The following is a 15,306-nucleotide window of genomic DNA, read 5'->3' as shown; positions in this document are numbered from 1 at the left end:
ATCTGTAACTTTTCCTTTAGGAGTGGTCGGTTTCCTGACCGATTAAAGTAATCGGTAGTGAAGCCACTTTATAAAAAGGGAGACAGGGATAATATTGACAATTATAGACCTATTTCTATGCCATCGGTGTTTGCTAAAGTTATCGAGAAGGTTGTATATACAAGGTTACTGGAGCATTTAAATTCACATAATTTGCTGCCAAATGTTCAGTTTGGTTTTAGAAATGGTTTAACAACTGAAAATGCTATATTATCTTCTCTCTGTGAGGTTTTGGACGGATTAAATAAAAGGTTGCGAACGCTAGGAGTTTTCTTTGATTTAACGAAGGCTTTTGACTGTGGTGACCACAAAATATTACTGCAGAAGTTGGACCATTATGGAGTAAGGGGAGTAGCTTAGAATTGGTTCGCCTCTTACTTTAAGAACAGAAAGCAGAAGGTAATTCTCCGCAATATTGAGATTGGTAGTGATGTTCAGTCCCAATGGGGCACTGTTAAGTGGGGCGTTCCCCAAAGGTCTGTGCTGGGGCCACTGCTGTTTCTTATTTATATAAATGATATGCCTTCTAGTATTACAGGTGATTCAAAAATATTTCTGTTTGCTGATGACACCAGCTTGGTAGTGAAGGATCTTGTGTGTAATATTGAAACAGTATCAAATAATGTAGTTCATGAAATAAGTTCGTGGCTTGTGGAGAATAATTTGATGTTAAATCACAGTAAGACTCAGTTTTTACAGTTTCTAACTCACAATTCAACAAGAACCGATATTTTGATCAGACAGAATGGGCATATTATAAGCGAGACGGAACAGTTCAAGTTCCTAGGCGTTCGGATAGATAGTAAGCCGTTGTGGAAAGCCCATGTCCAGGATCTTGTTCAGAAACTAAATGCTGCTTTATTTACCATTAGAACAGTATCTGAAATAAGTGACACTTCAACACGAAAAGTAGTCTACTTCGCATATTTTCATACTCTTATGACGTATGGTATTATTTTTTGGGGTAATTCTTCTGATTCAAAAAGGGTATTTTTGGCTCAAAAACGGGCTGTTCGAGCTATATGTGGTGTACGTTCGAGAACGTCTTGTCGACACCTATTCAATAGTCTGGGAATTCTGACATTGCCCTCACAGTATATATTTTCTTTAATGTCGTTTGTTGTTTGCAATATTAGCCTATTCCCAAGAGTTAGCAGCTTTCACTCAGTTAATACTAGGCAGAAATCCAATCTGCATGTGGAATGCACTTCCTTGACTCTTGTGCAGAAAGCTACCACAAGAACTCAAAAATCTTAGCAGTAGCACAAACTCTTTTAAGTCTAAACTGAAGAGTTTCCTCATGGCTCACTCCTTCTATTTTGTCGAGGAGCTCCTGGAAGATCTAAAAAATTAAGCAAATTCCAGTGTTACATTGTTTATTTTCTTTATTTAAACTTACTTGTTACCTGAATATGTTTTTTATATTTCATTTTATCTGTTTCTACTATCGTGTTATAATTTCATGTATTGACTCGTTCCATGACCATGGAGACTTCTCCTTAATTTGGTCCCAGGGAACAATAAATAAATAAATAAATAAGTGCCACACGTACGCTCATTGTCTAAAGTTCGATCATATGGGGTATCGAGTGACATTTCTGACTAGATTGAGGACTTTTTGGTAGGGAGGACACAGCATATTATATTGAGTGGAGAGTCATCGTGAGATGTAGAAGGGAAGTGTGTTGGGACCCTTGCTGTTCGTGTTGTATATTAATGACCTCGCAAACAATATTAATAGTAAAATCAGGCTTTCTGCAGATTATGCATAAATGTTCAGTCAGATCTTGATAAGATTTCAAAGTAGTGCAGAGATTGGTAACTTGCTTTAAATGTTCAGAAATAAAATTGTGCACTTCACGAAACGGAAAACCGTAGTATCCTGTGACTATAATATCAATGTGTGTCTGTTGGGACCGGCCAACTCTACAAATTCCTGGATGTAACGCTTTGTAGGGATATGAAAAGAATGATCCCACAGGTTCTGTCGTGGGTAGAGCAGGTGGTAGACTGATTTATTCGTACAATAATGGGAAAGTGCAGTCCACCTACAAAGGAGATTCCTTACAAGTTACTCGTGCGACCGGTTCTACTGTAGAATATTGCTCACGTATGAGGGGCCCGTACCAGATAGGATAAGAGGGGATATTGAACGTATACAGAGAAGGGCAGCATGAATGTCACAGCTTTATTTAATCCGTGGGTGAGAGTCACAGAGATACTGAAGAAACTGAACTGGAAGACATACGTAAACTGTCCCGAGACAGTCTATTAACAAAGTTTTAAGAACCGGCTATAAATGAACAAGAATATATTGAAAAGCTCCCTACGTTTCGCTCAGACAGGAGTCGTCAGGATAAGGTTAGAAATGCTACACGGACAGAGGCATTGAAACAATGATTCTTCTCGCACTCCATACGTGAATGGAAGAGGATGAAACCCTAACGCACCTCACTGTGGTTTGCAGAGCATAGATGTAGATACAGATATCACTGAATGTACCCGCAAAAAATACATTATTGTACGACATATACCTCAGGAGATATGACGTCAGAAACATGGAGGTGGGTCAAAAACTATCTTTTGCTTAAGATGGAGCTCAAACTGTCCAGACTATATTCATCATTTGATAATGAGAGCATTTAACAACTGCCAACAAACTTTAAGCTTAATTTAAAACCTTTTTCCAGTGGGCCATATTTATTCTCCAGTCTGTTCATAAATACTCGTTCCATAATGTGTTGATCTGTAAGTGGACTCCTTCAATCAGAAACAGTATCATTCAAAGACGATACCAATTCTTCAGGAGCCACAGAACTTTCTGCCAACGACAACTATTTTTGGGCTACACACGACAAGCCAGGCATATACCTTCTACTCTGTCCCCAACAGACACAAGGATGGCTGCTTCTGGATGGTAAAGGACAACAGCAACATTACTGTCTAGCAATGATGCACTGATTCTTATGTCGTGTGTTTGTTACACATCACAAACTATCGGTGTTGTTATTAAAATAGCACTGGTCGCTTTTCTCATTTTTTTTATAACAACCCAATATTTCAAAGCAATGTATAATTTATGAATAAATTTTCTCTTTTATTTAAAAATAGTTTTGTTCAAAAATCAAAGATTTTACCACCTCTGTAACGACAATGTGCTATACCGATTTTTACCATATTATTAGTAAAAAAATTAAAAAATGTTTTTGTAAATTGGACCAAACAGGTACCGAATAATACCGGTAATTCTGAACTAAAATATCGATATCGGTTTTCCCATCCCTGTCAACTGTAGGTCCCGTATAACTGGCTGCGGAAGTCAGAGGACAGAAACGGTGTACCACCTCCAACAGGAACTACATATACATTGTGCAGACCGTTATAAAGTGGGTGGCAGAGGGTACTTTTAGTTGTACTACATTTTGGAGTTTTTTCGCGTACCATTCGCGCGAATAGTGCAGAAAGAATGAGAAGACTAGCATCGAGGTAGCCCTAGAGCTAAGCGTCCCCTTCCGACGGACGGTTCTCCATCCGCAGTCTCACGTGCCCTCGTTCCAGTGAGACACTGCGGTGGCGTTCGGAATTTAATCGAGGTCTTTGGCGCAGAGTCTGGGGGGCAGGAACTTTCACGCCATAGCCTCTCCTTCCCTTGATGGCCAAATGACGGAAATGAAAAATTCTTCCACCGACGAGGTTCTAACGGGACACTTTCCGCGCTAATGGGGATTAGCAACTGTGTTCCCGGCGACGCGTTGTCCTGTTAAGCAAGGTTGTACGATCGATTAAAAAAGGAACACATGATCGTACGGATGCTGCGCTATGCAAAGTAGAGTTAGGCAGCATTATCAGCACCTCATCAGTGTAATTGAGTTACGCTAACTGCAACACGCCTTTGTCACCACGTGCCACGATTCAGAAAACGTCATAAGCAATTTTACATGTACCTGTATGATTGGCTTTGTCTACTAAATTTCTAAACTTTGCGATAAACAGTTTCATTAACGGGAGACTCTTGCCAAATGTTTAACTTTTCTTCTACTTTGCCGATTTCAAATAAATTTTAAAATCATAAAAATGGTTCAAATGGCTCTGAGCACTATGGGACTCAACTTCTGAGGTCATTAGTCCCCTAGAACGTAGAACTAGTTAAATCTAACAAACCTAAGGACATCACACACACCCATGCCCGAGGCAGGATTCGAACCTGCGACCGTAGCGGTCTCGCGGTTCCAGACTGCAGCGCCTAGAACCGCACAGCCACTTCGGCCGGCCTTTAAAATCATATCTGTTACGTAAACATGTAGCAAATTTTGAAGTCAAGAACTTCACTGGCTTTTGAGTTTTGAATTTTTACTATGATATTTGATGATACTTTCGAAAATAAAGTCTTGGAACTCAGACCTCAATTTCCACATTCCAAATTTTTTACGTTCATTCACAAGACCTATTTCAACAGTTCTGTGTTTCTTACGAGAAACATTATTAATATACTTTCAGAACTTTTTTTTAAAAATTTAAAACTTCAAATTTTCTTTAGTTATCGGCAGAAACTGCATTGATGCAAGTACGCGAATACCTCAAGACTACCTCGTGCAAAAATTTCATTAAGACTGTTTAATTTCTAGGATTACAAATTTGGCATTGAACTTTGAAAAACAAACTTACGGGAAAATGGATTTTAGAATAGGATTAAAAATGAATGCTAGCGCAAGACATATGCCCATTAAAATTCGCCAGCACCATACGTTTTCCTTTACTGCTCCTGTAAGGTTTTTTCTTGTTTTAATTTCAAAACCAGGCTAGCCTTTTTCTTGAATCCAAGCAGCATATCTTCTGACTGATTCATCCGCCGCTGATCTCGAGATAAGCAGATCATCTTCTTTGAGGACGATGATGGAGTACTGGGATGCTTGCTTTGATCAGTGTTCAGACGTCCCAGATTGAACTGAGAAACAGCTTCTACAACACCAAAAAGTACCTTCTTTTTACACACAAATATTTCTTTGGTACACTTGGACTAAATAACGCTATTAGTATCAGAGCGTCTTGTCAAAAGTGCATCCGATGCAAGACTCTGATAGACAAGTACTGCTTGAACACAATATCCGTACATTTCATGTCGTACTTCCCCTAGAGCGACACTGCTGTTGTAAAGATACCAAGACAGTTCACATCTCAGCCGGCCGGTGTGGCCGAGCGGTTCTAGGCGCTTCAGTCTGGAACCGCGTGACCGCTACGGTCGCAGGTTCGAATCCGCCTCGGGCACGGATGTGTGTGATGTCCTTAGGTTATTTACGTTTAAGTAGTTCTAAGTTCTATGGGACTGATGACCTCAGATGTCAAGTCCCATAATGCTCAGAGCCATTATAACCAAGTTCACATCTTGCACATTTTTTACGCTATTGTTTTATGTGAGTGCTCTTACAATCATATACTCCAGCCCACACTTCTGACTTCGCTATATCTACATCTGGGACACAATTGACAACTGTTGCTCTGTAAGAACTAATGAAGTTTTAAATTGTAGATTGAGCCAATATTGGGACCATATCGGTGTGAAGATGGCTCTGTTTGAAGACGATAGAAAACAAAAATTCTCTTTCGCAGCTGACAGTGTACGACACCTTGTCGCACTGTCTGTATTTCAAATAGTTGTTAGGCGTAACTCGAATACAGTCAAATCGTGGAATCTAAGACTAAACACTTCAAAGATCTGAAACAACCATTAAAACTTTTCTGCAAAAAAGTTGTTTTAGAGTGGAGTCTTAAAAGAAACACACTTGTAAGCTGCAGTGTACACTAGGACTGTTGATATTTTTAAAAATATCGGGAATCTGATATGTAGATATTTAAAAAGAATATCATTATCGGCTCTCGGTATATCTAAAAAAGTATTGACATATCGATGATTGAAACATCGATATCTCTAAAAAAGGTATTGACATATCGATAAATGAAACATCGATGTACGGCCTATAAAGATGTCGGCTGTACATTATAAATATACGGCCGGTTTTATTTATTTTTATTTATTTATTTATTTATTGTTCCGTGGGACCACATTTAGGAGAAGTCTCCATGGTCATGGAACGAGTCAATACATGAAATTATAGCACGATTGTAGAAACAGAATGAAATGAAATATAAGAGACATATTCAGGCGACAAGTGGTTAGTTTAAATAAAGAAAATCAAGAATGTAACACTGGAATTTGCTTAATTTTTTAGCTCTTCCAGGAGCTCCTCGACAGAATAGAAGGAGTGAGCCATGAGGAAACTCTTCAGTTTAGACTTAAAAGTGTTTGGTCTACTGCTAAGGTTTTTGAGTTCTTGTGGTAGCTTATTGAAAATGGATGCAGCAGAATACTGCACTCCTTTCTGCACAATAGTCAAGGAAGTGCATTCCACATGCAGATTTGATTTCTGCCTAGTATTAACTGAGTGAAAGCTGCTAACTCTTGGGAATAAGCTAATATTGCTAACAACAAACGACATTAAAGAAAATACATACTGTGAGGGCAATGTCAAAATTCCCAGACTATTGAATAGGGGTCGACAAGAGGTTTTCGAACTTACACCATACATAGCTCGAACAGCCCGTTTTTGAGCCAAAAATACCCTTTTTGAATCAGAAGAATTACCCCAAAAAATAATACCGTATGACATAAGCGTATGAAAATATGCGAAGTGTTGAAATGTCACTTATTTCAGATACTGTTCTAATGGTAAATAAAGCGGCATTTAGTTTCTGAACAAGATCCTGAACATGGGCTTTCCACAACAACTTACTATCTATCCATACGCCTAGGAACTTGAACTGTTCCGTCTCGCTTATAACATGCCCATTCTGTCTGATTAAAATGTCAGTTCTTGTTGAATTGTGAGTTAGAAACTGTAAAAACTGAGTCTTACTGTGATTTAGCATCAAATTATTTTCCACAAGCCACGAACTTATATCATGAACTACATTATTTGATAATGTTTCAATATTACACACAAGATCCTTCACTACCAAGGTGGTGTCATCAGCAAACAGAAATATTTTTGAATCACCTGTAATACTAGAAGGCATATCATTTATATAAATAAGAAACAGCAGTGGCCCCAGCACCGACCCTTGGGGAATGCCCCATTTAACAGTGCCCCATAGGGACTGAACATCATTACCACTCTCATTATTGCGGAGGATTACCTTCTGCTTTCTGTTCTTAAAGTAAGAGGCGAACCAATTGTAAGCTACTCCCCTTACTCCATAATGGTCCAACTTCTGCAGTAATATTTTGTGGTCACCACAGTCAAAAGCCTTCGTTAAATCAAAGAAAACTCCTAGCGTTCGCAACCTTTTATTTAATCCGTCCAAAACCTCACAGAGAAAAGAGACTATAGCATTTTCAGTTGTTAAGCCCTTTCTAAAACCAAACTGTACATTTGACAGCAAATTATGTGAATTTAAATGCTGCAGTATCCTTGTATATACAACCTTCTCGATAACTTTAGCAAACACCGATGGCATAGAAATAGGTCTATAATTGTCAACATTATCCCTGTCTCCCTTTTTATAAAGTGGCTTCACTACCGAGTACTTTAATCGGTCAGGAAACCGACCACTCCTAAAGGAAAAGTTAGAGATATGGCTAAGTACTGAGCTAACATACGTGGAACAATACTTCAGTATTCTGCTAGATACCCCGTCATATCCATGAGAGTTCTTGGTCTTTAGTGATTTAATTATTAACTCAATCTCCCTCTTGTCAGTATCATGGAGGAGCATTTCAGGTAACAGTCTCGGAACACTTTTTTCTAAGAGCGCTATATGATTCCCTGTTGGGACTAGGTTTCTATTTAGTTCACCTGCTATATTCAGAAAGTGATTATTAAGTACTGTACATATATGCGACTTATCAGTAACACGGACATCCCCACTACGCACTGATTCTATATTCTCGACCTGTCTCTGCAGACCAGCCACTTCCTTTACGACTGACCATATGGTTTTAATTTTATCCTGAGACTTAGCTATTCTATCTGCATACCACATACTTTTTGCCTTCCTAATAACTTTTTTAAGCACCTTACAATACTGTTTGTAATGAGCTGCTGCATTTAGATTGTGACTGTTTCTAACGTTTTGATATAATTGCCACTTTGTTCTACAAGATATTCTTATCCCTTTAGTCAGCCACCCAGGCTGCCTGTTTGTGCTAGTACCCTGTTTTGAACGTTCTAACGGAAAGCAACTTTCAAAGAGCACGAGAAAAGTCTTGAGGAAGGCAATATATTTATCGTCTACTGTATCAGCACTATAAACATCTTGCCACTCTTGTTCCTTGATAAGGTTTACAAAAGTCTGTACAGCAACTGGATCAGCTTTCCTAAAAAGTTGGTAACTATATTTAACATGTGTTGCAGCACAAAAATCTTTTAGACTTAAAATTTGTGCATTGTTTTGAGAAGTATATTTAAGTACTGATGTATTATTAAATATTTTGTACATCACCAAGGTAGGAGCTTGCATATCTCCCTTAGAGAAAGAATTGAAAGGAAAGCGATGCACGTTCCCACTTGGCGATAACTACGTTGCTAACGATGGTGACTGCATGAAAGTGGCACAATAAAAGATGTCGATGGGTCCGTCGTTTGGTGTTACCACATATCGGATTTGTCCGGCACACTACATGTCGACTTTCTTGTTTTTTTTTTTTTTAATTTTTAATTTTTTTATTTTTGCGAACTCAGCCCAGCAGTTGCAGTGTCAAAACAGCGTGGTGAAGTTAAACGTTTCAGTTTGTATTGTTAGCTCCAATTACGTCAGCATTTTGCCTCACACATGTGGGCCCATCGCAAAGACCAGTCTGGGTGTCATTAGCGTACATGGGGTATCTACAGTAGGACAAAACTTACGATATATCATTGACATACAGTTCAAAAAGTATAGAAACTAATACCGAAGCCTGGGGGACGCCCGATGTTACACAAACGAAACCATTGCAGTGAACTAAGCGAAAATTTAGGTCCATGTCTGGGACTCTTGGAACTGGAGTATGACGCAGCAATAACGTTGGAGTAATTTGTTAGCTGTATGATGTCTTTGTGATCAGGGAGTGCCTTCAGCTAGAGAGAGAAGACCTGGTGGCACTTTTTCTCGCCCAGCTGAGGCAGTTACCAGTGCTAGAGGCCGTACAACACCGTACTAGCGTGGCGCCTCCTGTGTGTCACAATTTTTTTGTCCACAGTGCGTACCTGTATAACCATCTGACGATAATATTATTCCATTGATAACAACACTGCCACGGTAGTGTTGCTGACGCCCTATCTGGTATTTTATGAATTCTTCGTTCTCTACTGATCTCAGTTTCCGAATGTTGCTGTGTCTTCCAGAAATACGAGACACAAGTGTAAAGAGATGGCGCCACTCGATAAAGCCAGCCTGGATAGAGGTGCAACTTACGTATGTTCAGACACCACAGAGGGCGCACGTGTCACGAAATATGTTGTTTCCACCTTACGTCACACAGATACACGAATGTGACTACTGCCATAATCCTGAATAACCATGGTTTTCAGCACGGACCTCTTCGAGACGTTCAGCAAGAGAGTCAGTGAGGCTCTAGAAGGACAGGGCTCTGGAGCGATGCCAGCTCCAGTGCTACGGGCAGTTAGTCATAGTTCGACAGTGTCAACACCGTGCCTCTAAACTGCATCAGGATGTGTCTGCAGTCACCGCCCACATGTGCCCCACTGCACATTCTACTAATAACATTAGTCGTCGTTCATTGGATTTCGGTCTAGACCAGAGTTCAAAGATAGAGCTGTGCAAGTCACCTTTGAACTATACTGCCACGCATCATCTTCACACTCAGGTTATGTTATGTAATGTAAATTGTTCATGATCGATGCTGCCACAATTTCTGTTGTCATTTGCCTAAACGTATCCGGTCCTATGAGGAGGCTGTGTTACTGCTGTGTGCCAGAGACCTCACAACAGCGACCGCTTTCTGTGGTAGTGGGTTCACTTGCTGCCACATTACTATGTTTGACACCAAAAAGTATTTGGTGAATACAACATAAAATGACCACTGCTAAAATTTTTCTACGTCTACTTGTGTGTTTGTGCGTCTCTCTCTCTCTCTCTCTCTCTCTCTCTCTCTCTCTCTCTCTCTGTGTGTGTGTGTGTGTGTGTGTGTGTGTGTGTGTGTGTGTGTGTGTGTATGTGTGTGTGTGTGTCTGCACGCGTGGTGCTAATCGAAATTTTGCTACTTCGACGACAAGTGGCGTCACAGCCCGTCTTAAAGAATTTTCCCCCGTATCAAGAGAAGCAACACAGGCCAAAGAAAAATTTTTTTGGAAAACTTTTTTTACTTTGATAGTTGATCTTTTTAGATTTCTATGAGCTGAATCCAAATCTAGCCTTAATTTTTTTTGTATCACCCATAGTTTTCGAGCAATATGCTTTTCATTACATAGTATAAAAATCCTATGCTATACGGTAAACGGGGAAATTAATAAAACGTTTTGTTACAACATAAGTATTTATAGTAAGCTACTTGAAACAATGATATGTGTTAATAGAGGTTTCGCTTGTCAGCTGGAATTGGTTTGCATTTTCTTTCTCTTTTTTCTTTGGAGCTTCTTCCTAGCTTTTTCTACGATATGGGCTCTAGACTTTCTGTATTACAATGCAATTCATCATCAGCTGGTTCATCTAAATCACACTGTACATCAGAACATACTTGTGTGGCGGACAGAATTATGACCAATAATATCAACACTGCGAAAGTAGCAATCATCGGAATGATTTCTTGGCTCCCTCCATAACATAGGAACAGCAAATCTAAAGTTTTTTTTTCCTCCTTTTTGGACCATTTTCTCGTATCTCCAACACACACATAACATACCTTATGCGGCGCCCAAGATTTATCTTGATCACTATGTTTAGATCCAAAGTATGATAGATACACCTTTTTCAAAAAGTCTGTAATGTTTGTTTGGAGTTTTTGAATCACAAACTCACCACAGATATGACAAAAACTGTCAGCAGAGTTTTTACAACCACGATTAGACATTGTACGGAGCACATGTACAGCAAATGGGAAAGTGAGGTTAGGTTGACAGTAATCAAAACACCATCTATTAACACAAAAATTGAATCGACTTTTTTTTGCCAGCAAATGTTTTTCAGCAGTGTTACCAACGTCATCTACATTCATTACACCTCCTTTTTAAATTATTTTAACTATATAAAAGCTATTAAATTCTTTAAAAAATCGCTTAATTTAATAAATTTAACTGTAAAATGTGAAGAAATGGTGGGCGATACAGTTTCTAAGTATCATATTTGGATTTCCCACCCTAAAAAACATAAGACTAAGGTATTTTCACCAAAAAAGTTTTTCCATCATTGGCCTGTGTAGTTATTAAATGACGGCGTCTAGTACGCTTAAGTGAATTAATATTTCATTTTATTCTGACAAGCATCTATGTAATGCTGCGATGGAGTAAATTTGTAACTATTACCGAGATAAAAAAATGCAAGGATAATAATGACGAAATACTAAAAAAAAGTGTAATAGTGTGAAAAGATTTCTTGTTGTCTGACACTCTTGCTCTTCGATTGTGGTCGCCCTTGCCCCCTCCCTATTTTACGCTATTGTGTCTGCTATCATTACCGCTACGAGATTTTCGCTGTGCTGTATAACTTAGTGTGGAGGAGGCCCTTCCGGCAGCTATTGAACGCACTGGGTGTGACCGGCTGCAGATAGTAGCACATGTCGGAACGAATGACGCCTGCCGCTTGGGTTCTGAGGCCATCCTTGGTTCCTTCCGGCGGCTGGCTGATTTGGTGAAGACAACCAGCATCGCACGCGGAGTGCAAGCTGAGCTTAATATCTGCAGCATAGTGCCCAGAGTCGATCGCGGTCCTCTGGTTTGGAGCCGTGTGGAGGGTCTAAACCAGAGGCTCAGATGACTCTGCGACTATAATGGTTGCAAATTCATCGACCTCCGTTATTGGGTGGAGAACTGTAGGGCCCCCCTAGACAGGTCAGGCGTGCACTACACACCGGAAGCAGCTACTAGGGTAGCAGAGTACGTGTGGCGTGCACACGGGGGTTTTTTAGGTTAGAGGGACCCCCCCTTGGGCGAAACGATAAAATACCTGACGGTTTACCAGAGAGAACATTATCATCGTTGATAAAGAACGTCCGTCCTCAGAGACCAAAAACAGGAAAAGTTAACGTAATATTGGTAAACTGCAGGAGTATCCAGGGCAAGGTTCCTGAATTAGTATCTCTTATTGAAGGAAATAGTGCGCATATAGTATTAGGAACGGAAAGTTGGTTAAAACCGGAAGTGAACAGTAACGAAATCCTAGACACAGAATGGAATATATACCGCAAGGATAGGATAAACGCCAATGGTGGAGGAGTATTTATAGCAGTAAAGAATTCAATAATATCTAGTGAAGTTATTAGCGAATGCGAATGTGAAATAATCTGGGTTAAGTTAAGTATCAAAGGTGGGTCAGATATGATAGTCGGATGCTTCTATAGACCACCTGCATCAGCAACCGTAGTAGTTGAGCGCCTCAGAGAGAACCTGCAGAACGTCGTGAAGAAGTTTCGTGATCATACTATTGTAATAGGGGAAGACTTCAATCTACCAGGTATAGAATGGGATAGTCACACAATCAGAACTGGAGCCAGGGACAGAGACTCTTGTGACATTATCCTGACTGCCTTGTCCGAGAATTACTTCGAGCAGATAGTTAGAGAACCAACTCGTGAAGCTAACGTTTTAGACCTCATAGCAACAAATAGACCGGAACTTTTCGACTCCGTGAATGTAGAAGAGGGTATCAGTGATCATAAGTCAGTGGTTGCATCAATGACTACAAGTGTAATAAGAAATGCCAAGAAAGGAAGGAAAATATATTTGCTTAACAAGAGTGATAGGGCACAAATCGCAGAATATCTGAGTGACCACCATCAAACGTTCATTTCTGAGGAAGAGGATGTGGAACAAAAATGGAAAAAATTCAGAAACATCGTCCAGTACGCCTTAGATAAGTTCGTACCGACTAAGGTCCAAAGCGAGGGGAAAGATCCACCGTGGTATAACAATCATGTACGAAAGGTACTACGGAAACAAAGAAAGCTTCATCATAGATTTAAGAGTAGTCGAATCATAGCTGATAAGGAAAAGCTGAACGAAGCGAAAAAGAGCGTAAAGAGAGCAATGAGAAAAGCATTCAACGAATTCGAACATAAAACACTGGCAAACAATCTAAACAAGAACCCTAAAAAGTTTTGGTCATATGTAAAATCGGTAAGCGGATCTAAATCCCCTATTCAGTCACTCGTTGACCACGATGGCACCGAAACAGAGGACGACCGAAGAAAGGCAGAAATACTGAATTCAGTGTTCCGAAACTGTTTCACTGCGGAAAATCGTAACACGGTCCCTGACTTCAGCCGTCGCACGGACGCCAAAATGGAAAATATTGAAATAAACGATATCGGAATTGAAAAACAACTGCTATCACTTAGTAGCGGAAAAGCATCCGGACCAGACGAGATACCCGTAAGATTCTACAGTGATTATGCTAAAGAACTTGCCCCCTTTCTATCAGCAATTTATCGTAGATCTCTGGAAGAACGTAAAGTACCTAGCGACTGGAAGAAAGCGCAGGTCGTTCCCATTTTCAAGAAGGGTCATAAATCAGATGCGAATAATTATAGGCCTATTTCGCTTACGTCAATCTGTTGTAGAATAATGGAACATGTTTTGTGTTCTCGTATTATGACGTTCTTAGATAATGCAAATCTCCTTCATCATAACCAACATGGATTCCGCAAACAGAGATCATGTGAAACTCAGCTCGCCCTATTTGCCCAAGAAATTCACAGTGCCGTAGACACTGGCGAGCAGATTGATGCCGTATTCCTGGACTTCAGGAAGGCATTTGATACGGTTCCGCACTTACGTTTAGTGAAAAAAATACGAGCTTACGGAATATCGGACCAGGTTTGTGATTGGATTCAGGATTTCCTAGAAGAAAGAACACAACATGTCATTCTTAACGGTTCAAAATCTGCAGATGTAGAGGTAATTTCGGGAGTACCGCAAGGAAGCGTGATAGGACCTTTATTGTTTACAGTATACATAAATGACTTAGTTGACAACATCGGTAGCTCCGTGAGGCTATTTGCAGATGACACGGTTGTCTACAAGAAAGTAGCAACATCAGAAGACTCGTACGTACTCCAGGAAGACCTGCAGAGGATTAATGAATGGTGCGACAGCTGGCAGCTTTCCCTAAACGTAGATTAATGTAATATAATGCGCATACATAGGGGCAGAAATCCATTCCAGTACGATTATGCCATATGTGGTAAATCATTGGAAGCGGTAACGACCGTAAAATACTTAGGAGTTACTATCCGGAGCGATCTGAAGTGGAATGATCACATAAAACAAATAGTGGGAAAAGCAGGCGCCAGGTTGAGATTCATAGGAAGAATTCTAAGAAAATGTGACTCATCGACGAAAGAAGTAGCTTACAAAACGCTTGTTCGTCCGATTCTTGAGTATTGCTCATCAGTATGGGACCCTTACCAGGTTGGATTAATAGAAGAGATAGACATGATCCAGCGAAAAGCAGCGCGATTCGTCATGGGGACATTTAGTCAGCGCGAGAGCGTTACGGAGATGCTGAACAAGCTCCAGTGGCGGACACTTCAAGAAAGGCGTTACGCAATACGGAGAGGTTTATTATCGAAATTACGAGAGAGCACATTCCGGGAAGAGATGGGCAACATATTACTACCGCCCACATATATCTCGCGTAATGATCACAACGAAAAGATCCGAGAAATTAGAGCAAATACGGAGACTTACAAGGAGTCGTTCTTCCCACGCACAATTCGTGAATGGAACAGGGAAGGGGGGATCAGATAGTGGTACAATAAGTACCCTCCGCCACACACGGTAAGGTGGCTCGCGGAGTATAGATGTAGATGTAGAAATGTCTGAGAGCTGTTTCGCATTAAAAATCTAAAAAAAATTGCGCATATATTACGATATTTAATCATTCTTTCAGTGAAAAGCATAGTAAAATCGTACCAGTAAAAGAGAGTAAAATATTTAAATTTTGGAACTTTTCGTTTGGTTGCGACCTTTCTGTGCACGATACCATTTGATTCTTACAGTTGTTAGAAGCTGCAGTCGTGTTTATTATTCCAAGTCTGATAATCTTTCTGGATAATAGATC

The sequence above is a fragment of the Schistocerca nitens genome, chromosome 10, assembly GCF_023898315.1.
Source record: "Schistocerca nitens isolate TAMUIC-IGC-003100 chromosome 10, iqSchNite1.1, whole genome shotgun sequence".
NCBI classification, from domain to species: Eukaryota; Metazoa; Arthropoda; class Insecta; order Orthoptera; family Acrididae; genus Schistocerca; species Schistocerca nitens.
This window is presented reverse-complemented; position numbering follows the sequence as displayed.